This window comes from Misgurnus anguillicaudatus, chromosome 15 (assembly GCF_027580225.2).
Source record: "Misgurnus anguillicaudatus chromosome 15, ASM2758022v2, whole genome shotgun sequence".
NCBI classification, from domain to species: domain Eukaryota; kingdom Metazoa; phylum Chordata; class Actinopteri; order Cypriniformes; family Cobitidae; genus Misgurnus; species Misgurnus anguillicaudatus.
The window spans coordinates 10092459-10119652 of NC_073351.2; positions in this window are offsets into that span (position 1 = coordinate 10092459).

The following is a 27194-nucleotide window of genomic DNA, read 5'->3' on the forward strand; positions in this document are numbered from 1 at the left end:
GTTGACGGCGAACCACATCATAGCTCATTACCATAAAGTTACCACTGATTTCAACTCTCCTCGACGCTCACACGTACATTACGTGCCGCGCCGCTACTCGCCGGAGCTCACAGATGACTATCATTGAAAATGAATGACTTACGGCACTTTGCACGGTCTTCAAATGCATAAATGTTAATGTGAATATTTACAGGAAAAAACACACACATAGAGAAGGGGAAAGGGACGTGAATAGCACCAAATCAAAGAAATTAACAAACAAAACCAGACAAAGAGCAGAAAGTGGTCATGGCTAAGTTGATTAACATTATAAGCAGATGAGAAACATAAAACAATACAAAAATGTATACGATCCCTTTAATGCAGAGCTCTTTTGTCCGGGAATCCCGAAACGTCCCGCTGTTTCATCATACAATTCTCCAGGTGCAGTCAGAGTCAAAGGTGGGCTCTTTATGAAGTGGAGGTCAGGGGTGAAGGCCTGCGCTCCGTGGAATTTGGTGTGTCGCTATAGCGATCACAATAGCAAAGGTGGAATGACAGGTATCCCTGGAGGGCAGTAAACAGAAGATATACTTTAGGGTTGGGGGGCTCTAGAGCAGAGGACCCTCAGTGTAACTCAAAACAGGAAACACACAAGGAGAAGACAAGACCAGGAGAAACACAAACACAGAGATGGGATACAGACAATTACACTTTGACAAAGAGAGATAGATTGGGTTTCAGACTGATCGAGTTTTACGAAATACCTTCTGCCCATATACGCAAGCTATATCCAAGGTTAAGTGAGGGGTACAGAATATTTCTAAAACAGCAGAAAGGTGCAGACGGTGTGATTTCAGCTGTGCTGGGTTAAATGGGAAGGGGGGATGACAGTGTAAATTGAATAATGAATGGCAAACAGGAGTCTGAACCCCAGTTTACAATAGCTGATTTTATGATGACATAAACTTGCTCAAGACTCAGGACTGGTTTTACAGCCACAGCTTAGCGAAAGCCAGGACTATGCCTTAGTCAAATTAAGATGTTTAAGCATCTTTTATAAACATACCTGTTAATGGTGTATATCTTGAGACAAATCAATGGCATTGGCTATTTTAAGATCTGTCAGCGCAAGTCAGTTTCATTACCAATCCTTTCATAATGGTTCTTTCAAAAGTCAAAATCAATTTCGAAGTGTTGAAATCTAGATCAGTCTGGCTATAAAATACATTTTCAAATATTACGTCTGTCAAACACTAAAGGTTCAGGAATCAATGAGGCATTGCTAACACTGGCCAGTGCAGTACATTAAAAACATGCATTGAACGGGGTAGAAGGTAGATTTTTACAAGATTATTTTGCAAGAAAATGTGAGTGGGGCTTGCCATAATGCTAATGTAAGTTATTCTGGGTGGTGGCCAATGTATTGTTTAGCAGCAGTTACTAGATGAAAATGAAAAAGTCCCTATGGCTTTTGGTCTTCATACAGCTGTGGGATTCTTTAGGACTGCATGGCCAATTTTATTGTTAGCTTGAAAAACATACGTTTGACCCTATTCATGCAAGATGAGTTACAGACTTAAATTTAAAGGGATAGTTCACCCAAAAATGAAAATGTTGTCATCATTTACTCATTCTCATGTTGTTACAAGCCCTTATGATTTTTTGGTTCTGATGAACACGAAGGAAGATATTTTGAAAAATGTTTGTAACCAAACCGTTCATGAGCCCCATTTACTTACATGATATTATTTTTTTCCTACTATGGAAACAATGTATACAGGTTTGTAACAACATGACAGTGAATGATGTAGCCTGATCTCACAAATTTTCGTGTTAAAGTCACGGAATATTTGCTCATTTATCCGTGTCATTGTCATGGATCTCCGCATTTTTCAGTGTCCGTTCCACAGACTTTCTTTTCCGTGTCAGTTTCACGTATTGGTTATTAGATAGTTTTTTCTATTTTCTTACCATTGTCGCTTGAGTTTGAGGTAAGAACAACTTTCTGTTACATAAAATGACATCCTAACCCAAACCCAACTCTAACCCTAATGCCAGGCGCCATTACAAAAATCTGAAAAAATAGTATAAACCAATAGTTAAAGTTAGATCCTAACCCAAACTCAAAATCTAACCCCAAACCCAAGCGACAATGGTTTAAAAATTAGAAAAACAATCGAGTAACCAATATTTGAAACTGACACGGAAAAGAAAGTCCGTGGTACGGACACGGAAAAATGCGTAGATCTGTGACAATGACACGGAAAAATTAGCAAAATATTCCGTGACTATACCACAGAAAATTTGTGAGATTACGTTGGAATGATAATTTTTGGGTGAACTATCCCTTTAAAGGAATAGTCTACTCATTTTCAACACCAAAACATGTCACTACCCCAACCAAGAATCGTTGATACATCCCTCCACCATCTGTGTGCGTACACGTAAGCGCTGGAGCGCGCTGCGACACTTAGATAGCATTTAGCTTAGCCCCATTCATTCAATGGTACCATTTAGAGATAAAGTTAGAAGTGACCAAACACATCAACGTTTTTCCTATTTAAGATGAGTAGTTATACGAGCAAGTTTGGTGGTACAAAATAAAACGTAGCGCTTTTCTTAGCGGATTTAAAAGAGGAACTATATTTTATGGCGTAATAGCACTTTTGGGAGTACTTCGACTCGCCTGAAAAGTCCGCTCCCCTTCTCACTCTCATAATGGGAGAGGGAGGGTGTTACTGCGCCGAGTCGAAGTACTCCCAAAAGTGCTATTACGCCATAAAATATAGTTCCTCTTTTAAATCCGCTTAGAAAAGCGCTACGTTTTATTTTGTACCACCAAACTTGCTCGTATAACTACTCGTCTTAAATAGGAAAAACGTTGATGTGTTTGGTCACTTCTAACTTTATCTCTAAATGGTACCATTGAATGAATGGGGCTAAGCTAAATGCTATCGAAGCGTCGCAGCGCGCTCCAGCGCTTACGTGCATGCACACAGATGATAGAGAGATGTATCAACAATTCTTAGTTAAGGAAATAACATATTTTAATATTGAAAATGAGTAGACTATTCCTTTAAAGCTTAGGGTTAGTGGTTTTTAGTTCAGATCATTTAGCATTTCTATGCCATTAAAAGTATTAGTAATACTTTTCCTATAACTAATAACAATCTGTTTAGTGATTGATTTCAGGGCCATTATTTTCAGGTGTGTTAGTGCTTAGACGGGAGGAGGTGGGGGTCAATGAACAATGAGCCGCCGGCTCTATCAGCAGCCTGTCAGGTGAGCCAGCCGCAGGTAAGAGCTACAGGTGTGTACAAAATAAAAGCCATACAGGCATTGAGGGACTCTTTCATGAAGTGTGGGGGATGGAGGGGTCATATCACCCTCAAGGCAGGTCATGACCCTTTGACTCATGACCCCATTCTGAAAGAAGGGAATTCTGGAGTCGAAGGGATGACAAGTCCAAGCACGGCCATCATCAAAGCTGGGAGTAAACTGCAAAAGAGCAAGAGAAAAAAGGTGAACGAAAAGAGGAAAATTTCATTTGCAAGACATACACTGTGTGTCATTTTATAATATGTAATAATTGCATACAAAGTCAAAGGCTTAAAGTCTTATTTTGCGAAATTGCCACCAGAGGCACAACAGGTGCATATAACAAGTGATCTAATGAGAATACGTGTGTATTTTTACATAAAGTGTGGTTGTACAAGGACAGGATTCATATTAAAATTGCAGGCATTGGCGTTTCTTATTCATATTAATGACATGTTTTCAATCGTATTATCTGACTGATTTATTTAAGACAGTCTCATTTACCCAATAAAATGTTTCCCGGACAGGGCTTATCCTAGTCCCAGACTAAAATTGATAACATAGTTATAGAGAAATTATACAGCAATCTTTATGGTATAAAAGATTTATAAATGTTAAAACTTAATAATGCTACGATTAAATGTTCCAAATACGTCTACATTGTACACTTTAGCATCTATTTAAATGTACAAAAAAATAAGTTTTTGAAAGTTACATATTAATACTATGTATTAACAGTTAGACCTGGCTGGCATATCGGCACATCGGTTTGATCTAGTACATGAATGTAAATGACCCACATGTCTATATCCCCATATAAGGGCTTTTCACATAACCTCTAATGTACAGCCATCTGTCAGTTTTGCAAATGTGCAGGTATAACTCAATAAAGTGCTTTGACTTTCTCAAAACCAATAGACACACAAGAAACTGTATCTGTTGCTCTACACTACACAATCACATTGAATAGACAGACAGACAGACAGATCTGTCATATAAACATGTGTCTTCCAGATGTGCTAATATTACGAGGCTTAGTGAGCATGTGAGTCTCCAGCTGACCAAAAGGTGGCAGTGCAACTACCACATCACTTGCACAATAATGAGCCAAATTCACACACAATGTTCATGTTTGTTTGTTTGTTTGTTTGTTTATATATTCTTAACACCATTCCAGAATCTATGGCTATATTCATGGTGAGAACTGGTTAATCCAAGATTATCCACAAAAGGTAATGCATACACACTTTGGGAGAGGGGCAACTTGGCATCTCCAATTCACCCATCTTGCATTTTTTGGCCTGTGGGAGGAAACTGATGTGACCACCTTGATGTGAGGCAACAGTGCCTTAACAGTGAAATGGATAAAGTGTTTCAGTTTACATTTTTATATTGAAATATTATTATATATTTTTTTAAATATCAGAAAGTAAATATTGTACTTGTAATACGTTTGGTACATGTTTTACAAACCTTTGCAAGCACTGCTATGCTCAACGCTATATGGGCTATGAATAAATAACCAAAAGTTTGATGTCTCTTTCCACTCTGCTTCTAGTTCTGCTTCTATTTTTTTCTAATCTAAAAATACATTGTCAAAAAAGTAAATTTTGTGCTTTTTTTCTATTCTTTGGTTTCTGGCAGCAGCCCAGTCAGCAGCCGCTCTAGAAAAATATTACATGAATATTGTTTATGTTATAATGTGTTAAAATAAACCTTTCTCCCCTGTGGGAAATGCAGACAAGCCCTTAATGATAATAATCATTTTAGCGGCTGACTGTGAAGAGGGGAAGGCAGGCGGAAGCCCCTCCTCTCTCAGTTTATCCCTTTCCAACACTCTCGGCCCTCTGTCGGCTCTTTGTACTTCTCTCCAGAAAGAAAGAGCCAGAAAATGAATGACATATGCGTCTGTTTCCACAGAGAAGTCCATGAAAACAAAACTGTATATCTTATCTATTGCACTCAGATATTTTTAACTCTATGAAGTATAACAGATATAATTGAAATGCAATTTGTGGTATTATTAATGTTACTGCATGTTGTTATTTAATGTTGTGGATTTGATTTAAACTACTTACAAAGTGCATGAATCAAATGTTGTGGCTTTTCAATAAGATTGAAAATGCATATTTGCTATATGCATATGTAAAAATTGGCTTACACTAAAGAAAAGGCCAAAGCCATACTTAAGGGTTAGACTATCAAAGAGATTTAAGTTAAGCTTATTTAGGCAATTTTTTTATCTCCAAAGACATTTTTGCAACCACATGGCAATAGCCTGTCATCCACATTCACTTTCAGAATTAAAGTTACTGGGGTGGTAGAGTACCCTTTCAAAAAGTGCACCTTTGTACCTAAATGTTGCATGGTGCATAGACTGTAAAAAATGTGCAAATTTTTTGTCAAATTAACACATATTTTTATGTTACTTTAACTTTAAAATTTAAGTTAATCAATTACAACTTGATTATATAAGTTATGTCAACTTTTTGTTGTTTTAACTTCGTGCTGCATTTTTTTACAACGTAGTAGGACCTTATAAAAAGATACCGTCCAGGTGAAAACTTTTGTACATTTGAAGTCCCCCCCTCCCCTTAAATGCATATATTTAAATTGTCTCTATATTGTATCATTAACCGTCCATTTTGTATCTGCACACTTCCAACAAAATACTAAAAAATAAATTAAAAAAATATTTTAAAGGGAACGTATCATGAAAATCTGACTAAAGTGCTATAATTGGGTCCCCAGTGCTTCTAACAACCTAGAAACTATGTAAAAGATCAACCCAGTAACTTAGTTTTGGAAAACCATTCTCTGCAAGCATGTGAAAAATAGGTCATTGAAATCTGGCATCTTTATGATGTCAGAAGGGGATCTTATTATAATAGTACCGCCCCTTAATCTGCACTATCCAAGCATGGCACTGCCATTTAGTGAAGAGATCAGCTAATTTGCATTTTAAAAGACACACCCACAAACGGCACATTTTTGCTCATTTGCACATGCTATAATAAATTATCTATATGGTATTGTGAGCTACTTCATGTACATGCTCTGGGGAAACCAAAGATTTATTTTACATCTTTAAAACGTCTTGTGAAATGTCCCCTTTAAAGGTCTAGTCAGGGCTCCAGACAAACATTTTTTACTAGGAGCACTGTAGCCCCTGACAGAAAATTTTAGGACACACCTTAAATCACCCTGCAATGCAATTACTCACTTTTTTCCCAAAAATACTCGGGGCGGTCTCCCAGACAGGGTTTAGATTAATCCAGCACTAGGCCTTAGTTATTTTAGGACATTTAAGTCGTTTTTACAAACATACCTTACAAAAAACAATACTGGTGTGCAAATTGAGACAAAAAAAATGGCACTGATGTATGTTAAGATATGTAAGTGCGAGATGTTTTCAAATTAATACAGCTCTTGTAAAAAATGCTCACACTGTCTCAAAAACTTGTTGCATTATTTGGTCGCAGTCTGAAGCCGCTGGTGCCCCGGGGCATTCGCCGTATCCCATCTATGGATAACCCAGACCCAAACCAATATTTAATAATAACACATCAATTTTATTGCTTAGGAGACGTGAGATTTCTGAGAGAAGCAGGAGACTTCATCAAAAGTTTCCAATTAATCTCATTGGTTAGTGCAGTGTTTCCCAATCCTTGTCCTCAGGTACCCCCTTCCAGCCCTGCTTTCCAGTTCGTTTTTTATGACCTTCCCTCGCTAACTTCCCTCAGTCTCGTTCACTTGGATGTACGTCATTGCTTACATTGTACGAGTGCCCACTACTGCTGAAACACTTGAAGGAGGTTCAAATGGATCACCCTAAGCCCTTGATCACATGGAAAGTGGAGACCGCCCCCTCCATGTGCAAAGCGTGAGTTGCTGAAGTGACGTCACAATCGTGATGCATTGTGGGATATGGAGCTGCCTGAAGTTTACATGTGAAGTAGACGTCAAGATCGAGGGAGCGAGGGTCTGTCCATAAAAACTTCCCTCGTCCACTTGACAAAGTGGAACGACAGGGATTCCCCCAAGGGGAAGTGTTTAGGGAAGTTTGCGCGTGCGTGTCTAAAACTGGAGTGGAACGCACCCCAGAAAGTTTTAGGGTGTTTTCACATATAGTTCATTTCAAAAGAACCAAACCCAGTTCATTTAAGTGAACCAGAAAAGGAACTAGCCAAATGTGACCTCAGTCCTTTTGGTGTTCACAATAAAGTGGACTCAAAAGAGGACCCAGTTCTTTTTTTGGTCCTCTTCAGAACTGAAGTGATCTCAGACCCTTTCTTGTTCACATCACAACTTTATAAGAACTCAGATCCCAGCTTTCTGTGCAGCAGTTGATTTTAATACAATGTCCAAACGACACACAAAGCGTACCGGGACTTCATTGATTTCACATATAAAAAAAATCGAACCACAAAAGAACCCAAAAGCGAACCGTACTCAGACCACCTCCTGTTGTGGTCTGAGTTCGGTTCACTTTGGGGTCCCTTTAGGGGGGTCTGAGATCACTTGGTTTGTTCACACATACACCCTGAACTGCTCTGAGAGTGTTTGGAGGGCTCAAACTAACTAGGTGTGAAAACACTCTTAGATGTCTCCTCATTTAAAACACCTGATTCAACTAATCAACAGTCTCCTTCCAGAATGGGTAACATGTCCCCCTAACAAGCTGTTGAGTAAAATCAGGCGTATTATATAAGGAGACATCTATAACTTTCTGGAAGGGGGTACTCGAGGACCAGGATTGGGAAACACTGGGTTAGTGTATTTAAAAAGATCTCATTAGTGATTTTTTTTCTTATGGGATCACAGATTATCTCCTTAAGCAACCACATGGAAAACCCATACAGGCACCGCTCACAATTTCTTCTCAAAATGTTCAAATCTAGTTTTCATATTACAGTAAGAGTGGACATATGATCCAGTTTGCGGTGCGCCCCAGATCTTCGTCTGCCAGACCCTTGTGGTGTAACCATTAACCATTAATATGAACACAAGACCTCTATTCTAAACACATCTGACCAGAGGCTTTCACACCTGTTGGATCACTGTGTAATAGATATAATGTAATGTCTCCAGTCTTAAGCCAAACTCTTAAAACCAAGCCAACCCTCTCCCAAAGCTTTCTGGCTCTTTCTGTCCATCTCACGTACACACACACAGTGATTTTCTCGATCTCTGTGTTCACACTAAAAGATTACGAACTCTCTCTGTTGAGTTAAGTACTCTAACAAGCTTACCCACGCAGTGAAAGGCAGATTTACTGCCGCTTGGCTGTACTGGTGATTATTGATAACAGCATTTATAGCGCGTACTGCTCAGTCATGGTCCATCTCTCTCTCTTTTTCTCTCTACCTATTTAACTCCAGATCGCAAGCCTATGGCCCATGGCATGAGAGCTAAAGGACAGAACGAGCGAGAGAAAAGAGAGAGAAAGAGATTTCTCTTCATGAGGCAAAGACTGAGAACAAGTTGTTGGGAAAAAGGGGGCCATTGTAGGGGGCTGGCCTGTGGACAAGCTGCCCATTCAGAGTTGCCCAGCCGTGTACAATGGCTAAACTAACATCAGTGACATTTAGAGTTGCCTGGGCTTTGGAGCATGAGGGCAGGGGATGGTGGGGGTATGTAGAAGGGGCGGAGAGGTTGGCGAGAGGAATAAACCCTCCGGCGGTTCCAGCTATTGATTGAATATTCATGTCACAGGGTGGGAACATAGAGGGCTGCCCTGTGTTGGTCTTTTGGTCGTTTAGTCTTGGTTAGCCTGTTTGGTTAGGCGAAAAGTGTGATGAGAGGAAACAAGATGAGACTAGGTGAGAGGAGAAAAAGGGAGGGGAGAGTAAAGAGGCAGAAGACAACGAGATGAGGAAAGAGGTGAAAATACCAGATGGAGAAAGGAGAGGAGAGGAAAAAAGGTTATGTGAGAAGATGGGAAGAGATGAGAAGATGGTTTCCATCTGTATTTTATTCTTATGGGTCATGGAGATGTTAGATTTCTCCTGGGCTAATACTTAAATAATCTTGTATGTAAGGGGCATTGTGACACTGACATGCAGTGACCACCACCCATGTCAGCGTAATAAATAGAGGCATGAACAAGGACAAGAGTGACCCTGAAACACATTTGATGCCCCTGAATGATGCTTTCTATTGAAATCACAGAAGAACTCAAGAGATACCACAGTAATTATCATCAAGATGAATGCACCGTATCAACTTTGTCTCAGATGTTGTTCATAAAATTATTAAGAAAAATGATAATAGACATAAATGAGACAATTGCTGACATACACTTTTGCACTATAAAATCTGTATGTGTACCATTGCTCAGATAATTTTAAAATTAAAATTTAAACAAATGTTTGTTCATATTAAAATTAGGGCTGTGAAAATAATGCATTAATTCGATTAATTAATCTGAGAAAAAATAACGCGTTAAAAAAAAAAACGCAGATTAATCCATTCCGTATTGAACCTGGATACATTCTAGCCACCATTTGACTGTAAAATAAAGGAGGTAGACGAGAACGCTCTGGCGGTGACTGGATCATTGACTGGAACATTTACTTATAAAAAAACGGCCTGATGGAAGTGATGATAAAAATAAAGTATGCAACGTCTGCAGCAAAGAATTTGCATATCATAGAGTTCGTCCACTCTAAAGTACCACATCATACAAAGCACATGGATTAAAGTTCTCCGTCCTTACACGGATTTCCGTCAATTGCAAAATTATTAAATTAACTTTTCATAAATACGACGTGTATTCAGCTTTTTAAGTGGGATGTTATCAAAGCCTGGAGTGGAGCAAAATCACGTTCCTCTCTCCACTGTAAGCTTTCTGTAATCACTACGCACCGGATCCACTCCGGGTTTTCTGGCTGTAGCGCGTAAGATGAGGTAAAACTTTATTTCAGCTAGCATGGACATACTTATAATGCAGGAAGGCTCTGAAGTTTTGGAGATCGATAAAGGTGTAAAAGACCAATGAAGATTGACTTGGCTTAGCGGAATGATGAAGATTGAGATCAGAAAACCAAATATAGCACAGTATAGGTGACCTGTATTTTGTGGGTAAACGATTTCTCTCGTACGTGATTACTCGCGTCCCGTTTTTGACTGCTACGTTGATCTAACCAGTGGCTGATAAAACGGGTTTGTTAAACTAGTGAGTACACTTTATGTGGCGCCACAAGAACCAAGAAGCAGATGACATCCAAATCCCATGAGAGCAGTTCGAGAAATCATAACAGAAGACTGCTTCCTAAATGCTCTTGCGGTACTTTGATGTCATCCACCTGTCGGGTTCTTTATTTAAGGTTTATGTTCAATTGCACAAAAAAGCCCTGCAATTGATATTGCACTGTTAAACTTTTGGTAAATAATCTTCCTGAAGCACTTTATTTCCTTAGCATATTACTTTAGGTTATTTTTGTTGATTGTTATAGCCATTATTTAAACAGTGAAAATACTGTAATAATAAAAGAGTTTTTGAGCTTCATTGTCACTAATGCTGATTATTCACTGATTTATTTAAAAATAAATATTTAATCCTTTACAGCAAAAATTATGTAGGCGATTAATTTAGATTAATTAATCACAGAGTATGTAATTAATTAGATTAAAAATTTTAATCGATTCACAGCCCTAATTAAAATAAAATTTTAGTCCAAACCTTGAGTGCATTACAAAAAAAGCAAATGATTGCAAGCATTGCCTGGCATATTACAGCCATCTTACAGCAAGATTAAAATTTAATGTAAAATATTCCTGCCTGAACAAAATGATCCAGAATGCAAAACAAACTACAGTATTTTACTGTAATATAGAAAATGGTACTGTACTGTAGGTTTTTACAGTATTGTACTGCAATATATACAGCGACATTTAACAAAAAATGTGTGTTCTTTATTTAATCCTATTGATGTAATGATGATGATTTTTTGTTCCTACACTCTAAGAAACAAAGGTACAAAAGTTGTCATTAGGGCGGTACCTTTTCAAAAAGTACACTTTTGTACCTAAAAAGTGCATATTGGTACATCAAAGGTACATATTTGTCTTAATATGACCTTTACGATAGAGCTGAAGATCTTTGCCTAAACACGACAGGACCTGTCGTTTTCATTTCTAACTTTTTACACGGGCTCAGGCCGGGCTCGGGCTTGCGCTGAAGCCATTTACAGTGGATTTAATATCCTTAACAAAAATATGTAGCCTAATCTCGGTGAGTTAAGGTTTTTCAATGTATAACTAAATATTAATCAGAGGTGGAAAAAGTACTAAAATATTGTACTCAAGTAAAAGTAAAGTTACTTCGGGCCAAATTCTATTGGGCTTCGGTCATTTCGGGCCTAACTTTTAAGGCCCGATTACAGCTCTACTTTACGAGTGTATAGGTATGACCCATCTTAGACAAATTGTTTCATTGGACAATGATGTGGCAACACCACACTTTAAAGACCCACAGTTATTTAAGCATAAACACTTATATTTCACATGTCAACACGTTTTTTTTAAGTCTGATAAAGCAGAGGTATACAGAGGTTACTGAAACACATGTGCACATTGAAACGGTTTTGGCTTAAAGTGAGTTTGAGAGTTTCCTGTAGTACTTCATGAGGTTTTTATTTGCTCTCTGGTGCAGGTGAAAGAGCCTCATAACTGACTTCATTTTCCAGCACGGCCACACATTCAGGCCAGAAGAATTCTCCTGAGATAAAGAGCATCTGATCTGGGATTCACACATGCACAAACCAACAACATCAACTTATGAGCTTGTGGCTGTCCTACTTGTATAAAAACCTGCAGATATGCATAATCTTCTACAATAATTAGGTATGAAATGCTTGTATTTCAGACTGTTGTGAAATGTGCTTCCTATTTGATGATTGCTCCACCCTCATATATGACTGGACATTTGAGAGGTCGTGTTAGGTTTTTGTGATGTCATAGTTTCACTGGTATTCATTTATTGTTGGAGGATCTACAAACACTAGACCTTTGGTGTCCCACATTAGGCAGTGTCCCACTTAAGGGCAATTCACCTTAACTATGGTTTTACTTGCTATGGTTAAACAATAGTTAACACAAATTTGCTACAGTAACCATTACTTAAACATGGTTTTTGTAGTAAAGCCATGGTTTTACAAATGGTAGTTACTACACTTTTACTATAATTATATGGTTAATTAACCTGATAAGAAACACTGTGCTGTACACTGTACACCCCCTCTCTTGCACGTGAGGCTGCATTACGTCATTGTAACTTTGAAGCATTAAATCTTCAAAATATACGGTCATGCGGCACATTGTTGGAAAGCTTAGACTTTCGGGTTTCCATTAAGCGCACACACAAAGCATAATATGATTTTTAGCAGTCATAAAACTGTAATCTAGTTGTTAGTTACCTGAACCGGGCGGCGCCGATTTAGGGTATTTACTTACCTTCAAAATCTTCCCTTTATCCGCTTCGGTGAAATTGTCCAAAACAAATTGTTCTTAAATCCCCAAAAGTCCAAGGAAATTGAATATCCAAGCTGTTTAATCCAAAACGATTTGTTTATCTCACAATCTTGACGTTTCTGACCGAATTATACAACCCCAAAACAGAAAAAGTTGGGACACAGTAGAAATTGTGAGTAAAAAAGGAATGGAATAATTTACAAATGTCCTAAACTTATATCTTATTCACAATAGAATATAGATAACAAATCAAATGTTGAAAGTAAGATATTTTGAAATGTCATGCCAAATATTGGCTCATTTTGGATTTTATGAGAGCTACACATTCCAAAACAAGTTGGGACAGATAGAAGCTGGAAAAGTTAAATGCACATATAAGGAACAGCTGGAGGAGGAACATTGTTTAGGAATAGGAATGTTGTCCTATTCTTGTCTAATACAGACTTGTAGTTGCTCAACTGTCTTAGGTCTTCTTTGTCGCATCTTCCTCTTTATGATGCACCAAATGTTTTCTGTGGGTGAAAGATCTGGACTGCAGGCTGGCCATTTCAGTACTCAGATCCTTCTTCTATGCAGTCTTGATGTTGTAATTGATTCAGTATGTGATCTGGCATTGTCATGTTGGAAAATGCAAGGTCTTCCCTGAAAGAGACGACGTCTGAATGGGATCATATGTATCTAGAACTTGGATAAACCTTTCAACATTGATGGTGCCTTTCCAGATGTGTAAGCTGCCCATGCCACACGCACTCATGCAACCCCAAATTATCAGAAATGCAGGCTTCTGAACTGAGCACTAATAACAACTTGGGTTATCATTGTCCTCTTTAGTCCGGATGAAATGGCATCCCAGTTTTTCAAAAAGAACTTCAAATTTTGATTTGTTGGACCACAGAACAGTTTTCCACTTTCCCAAGTCCATTTTAAATGAGCCTTGCCCAGGGAAAACACCTGTGCTTCTGGATCATGTTTAGATATGGCTTCTTTTTTGACCTATAGAGTTTTAGCTGGCAACAGCGAATGACACGGTGGATTGTGTTCACTGACAATGTTTTCTGGAAGTATTCCTGAGCCCATGTTATGATTTCCATTACAGTAGCATTCTTGTATGTGATGCAGTGCTGTCTTAGGGCCCAAAGATCACGGGCATCCGGTATGGTTTTCCGGTCTTGACCCTTACGCACAGAGATTGTTCCAGATTCTCTGAATCTTTGAATGATATTATGCACTGTAGATGATGATAACTTCAATCTCATTGCAATTTTTCTCTGAGAAACTCAGAAAACTATTTTTCGCTGCAGCATTGGGGGAATTGGTGATTCTCTGCCGATCTTGACCTCTGAGAGACACTGCCACTCTGAAAGGCTCTTTTTATACCCAATCATGTTGCCAATTGACCTAATAAGTTGCAAATTGGTCTTTTAACTGTTCCTTATATGTACATTTAAATTTTCTGGCCTCTTATTGCTACCTGTCCCAACTTTTTTTGGAATGTTTAGCTCTCATGAAATCCAAAATGAGCCAATATTTGGCATGACATTTCAAAATATCTTACTTTCAACATTTGATATGTTATCTATATTCTACTGTGAATAAAATATAAGTTTATGAGATTTGTAAATTATTCCATTCCTTTTTTACTCACAATTTCTACAGTGTCCCAACTTTTTCTGTTTTGGGGTTGTAATATAAATAGTGTATACAATTAGTTCACTAATGGACATTCGTTCAAATCTCACTTTTCATTCACGATTTATAATGAATATATTCGGATGTCACGTTTATTGTGAAACGTCTGAGGAACAAATACCAGTTAACATGAGTCTTTGTGACGAGTTAGATGATAGATTATTTTAAATACTACATTTTTTCCATCGAAATTGTGATAAGTTGCTTTGTAGTGGGAGCACTCAAACACACCAAACCACAATTACTAAAACATACAAAAACAGATTATCCACGGGCACTGCACTAGTTCATTAAAAGACATACCTTTATTATGAAACCTGTATCAGTCGTAACCAAAGGCGAGTTCGCGTTGCTGAAATGTCCATGCTAAGTGTTCACAATATATCATCCATTTGTGTATTATTCAACGTATTACATATGAGAAATATTTATATTCCATCGGGTTTAGTATAAAATAATCAGTACGCCCCAGCTCGCATTCTTCCTGACCATCAGGCAAGGCTCGCTCCTCGGCTAAAGCAGCCGCTCCGGCACCCTCTTGTGCTCCCTGTATATTGTGGCTCGTACGTGTAGCCACAAGCATCGGATTCACGCAACAGATCTTCAAAACCCCCTTCTGCCATATCGTCTTCAAAACTAAGATAGTTCCTGTTGTTATAAATGTTTACTGCTAAAAAAAAGAACCTTAGTGAAGATTAAAGATGGCTGACTCTCGTTTTGATTTGTACTTTTATGAATGGACTCGGCAGTCCAACCCCTATAGGCGGAATGAAAACATGCAGAAATAGCTCCTACTACTAACTGTAGTGTTTGCCTCTGGCCAAAAAGTCCTCCAATGACGCAAAGAGCCAAAATACAGATATCTCTCCTCCCAGGGGTACATGAGGGAGGGAAATACGGTCATTCAGAAATACTGCTGGGTTTCGACTGATACAAAGCTGAATGCTAAATCGGTGAAGTATCCCTTTAAGTATGTTAAAAAAAAGAAAAAGAAGCAAAGCCTCAATATAACATCTGATAACAGGCTTTATGGTCCCAATCATAGATATGTATAATAAAGGCTAGATGTCTTACGGCAGAGTCTCTAATGTCATCACTGGCAGCCATTTTGTCTCAGTCAGCTCGTTCACTCATAGCATTGCGTTTTAATCGTGCATTGCTCAATTTTCTACCGATTTTCAAATGGTTTGGTTTCTTACAAACGGTATTAATGTGGTTATAATTCTGGAGGCTTGAACATGTTTTATGAACATTATTCATAAGTAGGCTATGCAGTGTCATAGGTACATCTCTGATGTTTATAAAAACCAAACCATTTGAAAATCGGTAGAAAATTGAGCAAGTTATGGTTATTTAAAAGTACATGAGTAAGCGAGCTGACTGAGACAAGATGGCCGCCAGGTGTGGATGTCGACCTCCATTGGCCAGCAGTGCGGGCGAGACATCTAGCCTTCATTATACATATCTATGGTCCCAATGGTCCTAAGCTGTCACTGAGATGGTACCCTTTAAATAGGTCTTAATATGTACCCCACAGGTCGGGTTGGGTCAGCTGACTTTTGGGGGGGATTTTCCACTGGGTACAGTACGTAGTACCCGATAGTGTTTTTAGGACCACATCGGTTGAGGTTTCAAGCGACCCGAGCTGATGACATGAAAACACTGAAGATCACTGATTGGTCTGAGAGATTATTAGCATTAGCTAACTTGAACCCACAATGAATAATACTTCTACAACATTTAATAATCTTAGGTTATTTTAATATCAGCATTTATTAATACATATTTAAAATCATTAGTTAATGCGCAATAAACTAATATATTGATGTTTACATATATTAAACATTTACCGACATATATGTGTTTTACAAATACATGAATATAAACTTTACATACATCATAAATATAAATTACAATGCTGTTCACTCCTTACAAATAATTTCTGTCTAAGCCCATGTTGTCTCTGCAACCCACAATTTTATTTTAGATACAGCCAGAAACAAAACAAATTTTACTTGAAGAGATGCAGTTGTTTTCTACAATGTTATCTTCTGTGTTATTCATGCATTTGTACATTCAGTCTTTTTTCTATTCGCCTGTGCGCACACACGCCCAGCGGTGGCGTGCTTGGCATAAACAGTTTTGCAGAGCTCCAGGGAGAGGGTCCAGACCAGTAGCTCAAGACCCGATGACGTGAGCGGAGTGAAGGGAAGCTTACGCAGGCACCCAGGTTTGTTTAGACAAGCCTGGCTCAGCCCGACGCTGTAAACAAGGCAGGACCACCAGGCCTGCTGCCGCTTCGCTGCCATTCACAGCGCACTGCAACTACAGCTCAAGTTCAGGCCGATGTCCCCCGTGCACCAGGCAGATCTGCGCTACACAAGGACATCAGTGTGAGCCGACGAGACGTGTGTAACACGGATCTCTATCCTTGTGTGTGTTTGTGTGCAGGAGGGGTTTGAAGGGGGCACTTGAGCTCTTAACAGCAATAACAGCTGCTTAAACCAACAAACGGAGAACTTGATATGTACATAGAGACAGAGAGAGAGAGAGAGAGAAACAGAGAGAGAAACTCGACAGCCCAGCACAAGCGATCAGGGCCACCGAATAGGGCCACGATGAGGTCACAGGCCTTAGATGTACATAATCTGCAGGTTCAGCCGTTTGATCACATGCCAGAGATCCTGTCGGGATGACAGCTCTGTCTGTTTCTACTTCTCAGAAGGGCAAAGACAAGATAATTCCTAAATCCTCCTCAAACTTGTAATAGAAATTCATCTGGACATCAGATCACACGCAGGAGAGATCACACGCCATGGACAAGCCCAATTAACAAAAGTGCATACATACCACTGACCTTCATTGAATCCAGGAATGCAAAAACATATGTGTTATATATGGTAGGGTCATGACGTGACGTTAATTATTTTGTGTCCGTATGGTTCAGTTAAATGTAAAAGGGTTAAAATTTCAGGCCCAAGCCTAATTTTCTGGTTTTATTTCATTTTGAAAGAATATTTGGGGGATAATTGCCAAAATGTCAATGTGGTGTAACCGGTCTGTGTCCATTGGTATAACTAGTATTTTTTTAATGAAAATATAAATATATAAGTATAAAAAAATGCGGAATAAAATATAATCATCTAGTTTAGTGTAATTTGATTTTTTACATACATTTTTACATCATTTGTCAAAGATTATTTAGAAAACAGCTGTTTACACCATATGTCAAGACAAATATTACAAAAACGCATAAAAATTTACATTCAGAAATTATATATTTTTTTTTATAATTACGCTTACATGTCATTAAGGTGGATAAAATATTTAATATTTCTCATTCTTTGGCGCAATTGGCGGTTACACCATTTGACATTTTCAGGTCCATTCAGTCTAAACTTTTATAAAAATGGTACAAATGTAATTTTTATTGCATAAAATCAACAAAAATACACTATGTGCATTGAAATAAACCTGATGCATGCTTTTAAAACAAGTTTTTAAAAATATTTTTTAATTTCTCATCTTGCCAAACCGTTTTTGTCACTGACACTGGTAAATAAATATGTTGATATGTTTATTTCAGTGCATGCAAAGTAGCAAATGAAGATTTGAAAAGTTTAGGTTGATAATAACTTATGAGTAATTGGCCATAATTGGCAAAAGGCAGTCACCTTATTTAAATTCTCTTGTATTTGACCAGGATAGTCCCCAGTGGGGCCAGTGCCTTCTTTTTTGAGGGTGCTCGAAAAGTTCATCACAACATGTATGTAGCCCGTCATGTGTGTGGTTCCTTTTTTTTCAAAATATGTGTTCTGCGCATCGAGAGATCTTGTGTGCATCATGTGTCTTGTCGAAATAAGTGCCTGCTGGAGATGCGTTTAAAGGGTTTATGATAAAAGAGACGCTCGCGTTTGCCAGATACTCGCATAATCTCATGCGTTATCAGAGTTTACTGTTAAGGGAGTGTCTTGCTTGTATTTTGTGAACGTGAGCGTGTAAGCATACATAACATAAGCTCTTTTGACGCGAGTGCAGCAATTTTTACAAAACACATGAAGCACACAGGATCTCTCAAAGCGCAGAACACATTATTCTGGAAGATGGAACCAACACATGACACTCCGAACACATATTTTGAATTAGCACAGCTCGGATGAGCAGTCACAAGCCGCAACTGATTTCTTAAAAGTTTCACATAAAAGACTAATTTAACAAACACATAAAAACCAACACATACAAAATAATATTTTAGCCAGCGCTTAAGACATTCACATGTTTTCTTCTGGTTGGTCTGGGTGTTTTCAGTCTAATAATACTTTAATTTAAAATTTATTAAAGTATTTTAAAGAATTATTTTATATTATTTTATTCATATTATTTGTTTTTTATATTTTTTTTATTTCTGTTGCGGTTTTCCAGACAGGGATTAGAAAAGACCTAGACTAAAATAAAAGTAAGACCTGTCCAAACTGAAAACAACTTGCACTGAAATATCTTAAAATATATCAGTGCCCTTTGTTTTCCCTTAAAATGCACATCAGCAATGTTTTTAGAATGTTTTGCTTGATGCTGTTTTTTAGTTTTACTCTGTAAAGATAAAGACTTTGATGTTTGATCAAATGTTTGATGTTCATTTAACTTTGAACAAAATGTTGCCAGTAAATAACATACATTTAAATCTACGACGGTAAGTTACCGGCAACCCAGCTGCAATAACACTGTAATTTCTACAGAATTTTTTTACAGTGTGATCAAACTGTAAAAAAACACGATCTCTGTAGACAGCCCAGGCTTCACAAACTGCAATAAAAACAAAGTGGCCAAACCTACAAACAAAAACCATAAAAAGTGTTCCAGCCAATAAACGACAAGAAGGATTTGAGGGTTGGGGGTGGATGCGTTCATGAAAGCACGGAAGGGAGGGGGAGGAGTTAGCTACGCTCCGTTTGTTTGAAAACAGTTCAAACATCAACAAAAAGTGACGTCACACAGATTCGCCTAGAGCGCCTTTAAACTAAGGCGTAGTCCTGGCTTAAAATAATCCCTGTCCGTGAAACCACCCGTCTAAATTTGAAAGTTAAGCCAAAACAAGGTACCGTCTAAAAAAAATATTTTGCTGCCCTACATTTTTAAGTAGGCTACAATCAAAGTGGCATTGGAGTGAGCAACGTTATTTCATGTCAATTTGTACATATTTTAAATGGTGGCTAATTCATTTTAATTTGTACAATCACATTTGTACATTTTTGTTGGATTTGCCTATGTGACATTGGGGTTAAATGCAGGGTTAGGGGTGAGGTTTTGTTATTGTTTTTTATGATAATCATACGCTGTGCATTATTAACTTTGTATAAATTCAAACGATTTAGCAAACTCGTAAAATATGTACGAACTCTCGTGAGATCATGCTTGAGTGAGATATTTCGGCTTACTTTTAAATTTTACAACCAGTGGTGAATTGCTGTAATTGCTTATAAAAGTATTTCAAAATTGCTTAACTTAATTTGATGAGTTAAAAGATTGTTAAACAATTTAAGGCAGCACAATATTTTTTCAGTGCAAGTACACCTAAGACGTCAACAAAACAAAGTGTGGTTTCAGTGTTTCTTGACTGAATGAAGAGGTGTTTTTACTCTAGGAATCCCAAATGACTGCTAAAAACACAAACTCACTTCATATAGTTTAGCAGTTTAACACACTGGTTTCCAAGTCGTAGATTCCCAGAATGCTTTGCTGCAGGACAGCTGTGGGTTGACTGTTAACACTTGCATGTTAGGAGTGATTACGACTCTCTTAAGATATCAACCCACACGCAGTCTTACACTGGACATCGAATGGCCTATGTACTCCTTAAAACCAGCTCTCGCTGGATATGCCCATATAATATCACATTAATATGGATGGGCCTTTTCAACTCATATCCACTATCAGAAAACAAGATTAATATTGAACAATAGCAGTGTAAAAGACAATGTTAAAACATGTGTCAAATGATTCATAACTTTACCCAAAAAGTTTTATAAAATGACATTTTTTGACCATTAAAAGATCAACTACATGGCTACATGTTAAGAGTTATGCAATGTAGTTCCTTGACCCTGTATTGTCCTATGTAATGCATTTTAGTAGATTTGTAAATAACATATCTTATAATACTTTATGATTATATACACATTTGTAATAATTGGTTATATCTTAAAAAAAATAATATTGGCTGTCTTTCGATCTGAATGCATGTGATGTTTCAGCATATTTGTGACCCTGGACACAAAACATGTCATAAAGGTAATTTTTTTTAATTTGGGATGTATACACCATCTGAAAGTTTTCCACTGATGTATGGTTTGTTAGGATAGGCAATATTTGGCTGAGATACAACTATTTGTACGTCTGGAATCTGAAGGTGCAAAAAACGCCTTTAAAATATCTTCATGGATCATGATCTTTACTTAATCTCCAAACGATTTTTGGCATAAAACGATAATGTTGGTTTTTGCTAAAAACTATAAGTAGTTTTGTGTTTCAGGGTCACATTTAGTATAACAGCACTGGGAACCCTTTCGGTGTGTCTGTAGTCATTACTGTCTTTGGCAACAGAAAACTGTTTATCCGTTGGCTTCTTCTGATGCTATTTTTGTAAACAGAGCAAAAACAGACAAAACAACTAGTCATATTGTGTCTGAAATAAAAGTTTATTGTTTACAGAACTCCTGGGTCCTCGCGTCTACAGGTATTCAGAAAAACATCACTCTATGTGCTTGATTTACACTTTTTATAGGCAATTTCAATGCCAAATACTGTTCAAATATGTCACGTTAAAATACATATTTTGTTTCTACAGTACGTTTTGTCTCTGTATAACATAATTCAGCATCTACAGAGAAAAACATGTTCGGTATCATGAAATAAAAACACGGCAGTTCACATCAGGTTGTTTTAGTGCAGCTCAGGTTATTTTTCTAGCGTCTTTCATGGTTCGTCAGGTTTACAGGCATTGAAGAGTAACTTTATAACATGGTGTGTTTCAGGTTCTGAACAGGATAAATGGGTGTGTATGTGTGTGTAAGATGAGTAAACCATCTCTGCCCTGCAAACGTCCATTTCTTCCCCTCTGCATCCATCTGTCAGGGTCACTGATGGACAACTTTTACAGACAGCACATTACACTGCAGCTATGAAGCGTGTGAATGAGTGTCATCTGTTACACAGCTGTCTGTTTTCACATGAGCGGTGAAAGCACATGTTATGGCTCTAAAATCTGATTGGATCATATTTGATAACTCAACGTATTGTATATTGACTATTTGAAGTCCATATGAAGTCTTACACAAAACATATTTTTGTTACATTTAAATAGATGCTATTGCGTTTTATTAGGCATTATTACGTTTTTACAGCTACACAACATAAAACATTTACAAATATTTTATACTATAAAGATTGCTGTATAATTTCCAATGTTACCACATCAAACCTTACCCTATAACCAAAACATACAAAAATTTTAAAAATATGTAATGTATTCTTTTTTTGTGTTCTGCAACGTAACAGGAAGAAATGTGAAGGAGAATTTTAGTAACAATAATAACAATATGCATTTAAAATAAATTTTACGCTGCTAACACAGTCCTACCCCTAAACAGGATAAAAGACAGATGAGTGTAATCACAATAACTAATTTATTGCAAAATTTCAAAAGCAGTACCCAAAGTAGTTAAAATGACCATGTGCTGCATATGTGTAAGTGTATGAGGTAAAGAGAAGTATTAAAGTTATTAACCAGAAGACCATTAATCCGGCTTTTCTCTGTCAAGGCGTGCATTTTAAATTTCAAAAGTACAATGACTGAAAGATGGAAATGTCACAAATCTTTGACGTAGCACGCAAGAGGTAATAAGCTTTGATATCACTGCCATAAAGCAATGTGTTGTAAACAGGGGCGCCGCTAGCAATTTTGGGCCCTATGAAAGAATAGGAGGTCGGCCCCCAGTGCCCCCCACCATTTCGCACCAAACATACAACATGCAATTTAATAATACAGAACTATTTCTTTTGCTATTGTTTTGACCACAATTAACAGTATTTATAGACTTACAATGTCTGCAGCTAAGATAATTTTGTGCAATGTAAATTGTATTGAAAAATACAGTAATCAAATAATCAGAGAAAATGCAACATTATTAAACATAGATTATAGATAATTGTGACCCAATTAATAAGATAATTGGTTATTTGTGGTTTACTGTTTTCCACATAAAATCATCCTACATAATGTAAAGAACATTTTGTGAAAATATAAACTTGATATCTTTAATGTTGACTGAGTAATGTCATGTCAGCGATTGAAATCATAGTGAAATTAATGCTTCAAATTAAACTGTGATGCTTTTTATCTCACAATAAGATTTGAGGCTTTAGTCTGATTTTCAGAGGTCAGTCACAGTGACATACTGTATACTTGAGCTGTTACACACATCAATGACATTGTAACATTTAAAAATGGTGAACAACAACAATGCATATTTTCTATACAGTTACCTTATGCCTCAAATAAGACTGGGTCAAAAACGCTTGACCAAAGCTTATATTATTTAGCATTATTTATAAGATGAGTAACAGGTTTCACACACCAGCAGCTTCAGTAAAGCAAAAATAACGACAGATCGTTGAAACTGAGAAAACAGCTATGCTCTTAAATGAGTCTTCAGACTGTTTATTAATGAACGGGACTCTAAAATGAAATGAATGACAACTATAGCAGATTACAACATAGATTTCCATTGATTTCTTAAAGCTGTTGCAAGGTGAGAAGCTTTAATATACATAGCTGGACTAGTTTAGCCTTCATTGCATTTCTGTTTTATCACAATCAACTATTCTCGACTGCCTAAAAATCCTTCCTTGGCATATTGCGTTACAAAACATTAGAGTGTGTAACCGATCGCATTTCTAGTTTATGTTAATTATCTTATACGGGCTACGTTCATTAAAACAGCTTATAAGTGCTGACTTCGCGTCAGAATCATAACACAAAACAGGGAACGTAAATCACCTTGTGTTTTTTTAAACTGAGGTGAACAGAGCGAAGACTTTACAGTGGAAAGAAAACTGCATTGTATTGCTCCAGCGTCACATTGTGTAAACTACATTTATAGTAAGGAAGTGCACCTATTCAGATATCATAGCAAAAATCAGTAAATAAACACACCTTGCGCTCTTGTGAAGTTCACTCCGCACTGTGAGTCCGTGGCGTGGATTAAAGAAGGCGCTAAAACGCAGAGTAAAGACGGGGCGGAGCTAAAAGGGCTCAGCTTAAAGGGGGTTGCGTTTGCGGCACTGTCCTTGGCTGGGGCCCCAAAAAATGAATGGGCCCTTAGAATCGTCCTAACTTTTCCCCCCTTTACGGCGCCCCTGGTTGTAAAGCTTCTTGAGGCGCAATATTTAGATTCAAATTCATAACGAACGCAAGATTTGACGTTTACAGTCGCTAATGAGAACTGGGATCAAGATCGCTGGATAAAGGCCTGAATTTGGATCTGTTCCACAGAATCGTATGAATTTTAAAGATGTGGATTACAGCGAATGAATAAAATTAACATATTTTGTGAATTTATCTTGTGTTTTGGTGTGATAATTGTTGCATAGGAGAAAACGCCTTTTGTTTGTCATGAAAAACAATCTAAATATTGCAAAATGGTTAAATGATTACAGAAATGTTATTCATTTTAAGGTTTTAAAGTGTAGTCTTGTTTAACATTATGTAATTCTCTGAAAGTCATGAACATTTCATTGGGTAAATAATTAAACCCTCTTAAAGGCGGGGTGCATGATCTCTGAAAGCCAATGTTGACATTTGAAATCACCTACCAAACACGCCCTAAAAATATCTAAAAATTCTTAAATTAAGCTTTTTCTTGATGAACAAAACGACCCAAGAAAATAAGTCTAGTTTTTAGAGCAAAAATATCAAATTTAAGTGATTGTGTGCATAAAACAAGCAAAAATTTTTCTTGAATTTAGTGTTTAAGAAAAAGGTTCAAGATTTTTCCTCTTACCCCATTGGCAGATTTTTTTGCTTGTTTTATTCACAAAATCACTTAAATTTGATATTTTTGGTCTAAAAACTAGACTTATTTTCTTGGGTAGTTTTGCTCATCAAGAAAAAACATCTTAATTTAAGAGTTTTTAAATATTTTTACTGAAAACAAGACAAAAATACTAAGAACATTTTTTCTTGAAAATCATTTTTTGCAGTGCACATCACAAATGTATTTTTTATCATTAATTTTATGCAGTTTATTCAGGTTTGGCATATGATGTTGGCATTGTTTAAGTTTCTCCAATGACAGTTTTTCTAATTTTATTACTAAAAACACCTGAATTGTGTTAAGTGGATGGCAAGCCATGGAAAGACAGTTCAGATTTAGTTGATTTAAGCTCTTTTAGTGTTTAGTGTTCGCTTTTATTTGCTTATAGACAAAGATAAATTCCCATATATATGCAATGCCTTTGATTATTTTATCAACTTCTCTGATGGCATACACACACACACACACGCGCGCACATGCACACACAGACAAGAAGTGCCTAATCATTTGCATATTCCACATTTTATTATAAGTGTTTTAATGCAGTGACTTGCACTGGTCTTGGTCTCGACTTGGTCTTGGCCTGTCTTGGTCTCGACCCTTCAAAGTCCTGGTTTTGTCTTGGTCATGACTTGGTCTCGGTTTAGGTGGTCTTGACTACAACACTAGTAGACACACCCCTTACTGCTGATTGGCTATAAGTGTGTTTTGGTACTTGGCCGACTTCCTCTTCCAAAGTGTTTTTTTTAATCATGCACCCCGCCTTTAAATAAATAAGTCAGAAAATTTGACTGAAAACATTTCATTAATATGAGTAAGAAATGCTAATGCCCACGATTTTAATATTTATGAATAGGAATACATACAAATTGTTGATACGTAAATAATTTACGTATCAGTACTGTCAACACATCGATATTATACATTTCAGTGTGTATTAAAACGCAAGTAAATGTACGTGTGGTATAACTGCACTTTACGTAAAAAACGTGACTTTTTTACATAAAAAAAACTGTGACATACAGTATCCAATGTGCTTAAGTCATAACTCATCTAGAGGTTGACTAATAAACTAATTTACTTGATGGTAGAATTGCTTATTGTGATTATTGTTAATAATAATGTAAGTGATGAGAGTTGTTAAAAAAGCAATAAAAATACTATCAATATTTGTTGAACATGTAATAAATAATTGACGACGGTCCATTGAATTATTCGAAAATAATGCACACCCAAGGTGGTAATGTGGCACAATGCGAAGTAAGGACTGGACTCAATTATTCCTTATACCACGATTACAACAGTCATTGCTCTGGTGGTTATTTTAAGACATTTGACAGGTAAGGTGTGCGTTTATCAAAATATAATGCCTACCCGTGAAACATCAGAGTAAAGCATTCAAAGCCCTGTGTTAAAGGAATGTTTAAATCATACCCACTTTATAAAGGCCATGAAACAGTGACTGTAACACACAAATCTTTTTACTGTTGGAAAGGTCTCTGCATTGTATATTTTCAAGACAAAAGAAGATAAGCTGCCATGCAAAACTGCAAGGATGGTTTGGGAAGACATCCAAACTGTACAGATATTTATTCCAACAATAATTCCAACTTTAAATCTCAGAGACTGAGTTGGACAGCACAGATGATGGATTTTGCAACTTCGACAAATGCAAATGTTTTTCCTGGAACTCATCGATTCCAAACTTTCAAACGGCATTACCAGATTCTTCCTTTATCTGCGTCGGAGGTTTGCCAAGATTTCGTATTGTGCAAGTGTGTGTGTGTGTGGAACCGCCAGAGGAACTGTGTTAAGTTATAATATTATTCGGTTTCAAACCTTTCTTCTCTCACAAACCTGTCAATGCGATTAAAGTATGATGTTGGACACAATGCAATCGAGGCGTCCAAGTGAGATGTTTTGCACACAGCGAAAAGCCTTAAGGAGACATAAGAGAAAGTGCCTCTTCCTCTCAGGAAAAACACACACCTGAGCACAATTATGTCTTTGAAGCCTCTTTGTGACCTTTCACCTCTCACCCTGGACCCTGTGTGTTACTTGGTGAAGCGGAGTGCAGTGATTACGCACACACACGCGCGTCTGTTTCTAATCACAGTTATACACAGATGTGTATGTAGATCCATACATATATTCACACACACTCGCACACATGCTATCAGCTAACAGGAACTAGAAGAGGCCAAACATGCCTTAACTCATCTCATCACTGAGTAGCTCAGTTTGTCCCTGTAGACTTGCCATAGCTGCCTTTCCAACGGCAGAATTCCATAGTTTATATTCATGGCCAACACATAACCTTACAATGCTAAATCACATTCAGTGTCTTTGCTTTATGCTTCAGAGGAGAACAGAGGGGAGGAGACGGATAGAGGAGGAAGAAGCTCTTATTTGTCCTTGAAACTTGAACGCCTCCTCTTTCACTGCATCACTCATTTTGTCTCCTCTTCTCTCGTCTTCATCTCACTGTGTCTCACTCCTCTCTCTTACTTCTCTTATCTCCACTTGTCTCTGTCCTTATATTTTTTTTCTTGTGTCATTTTGTCTCTCTCCCCTCTTTTCTCATTGATCTGATCTCCTCTCCTGTGGTTTCTTCGCTCTTAACATTTAATGTCACCTTCG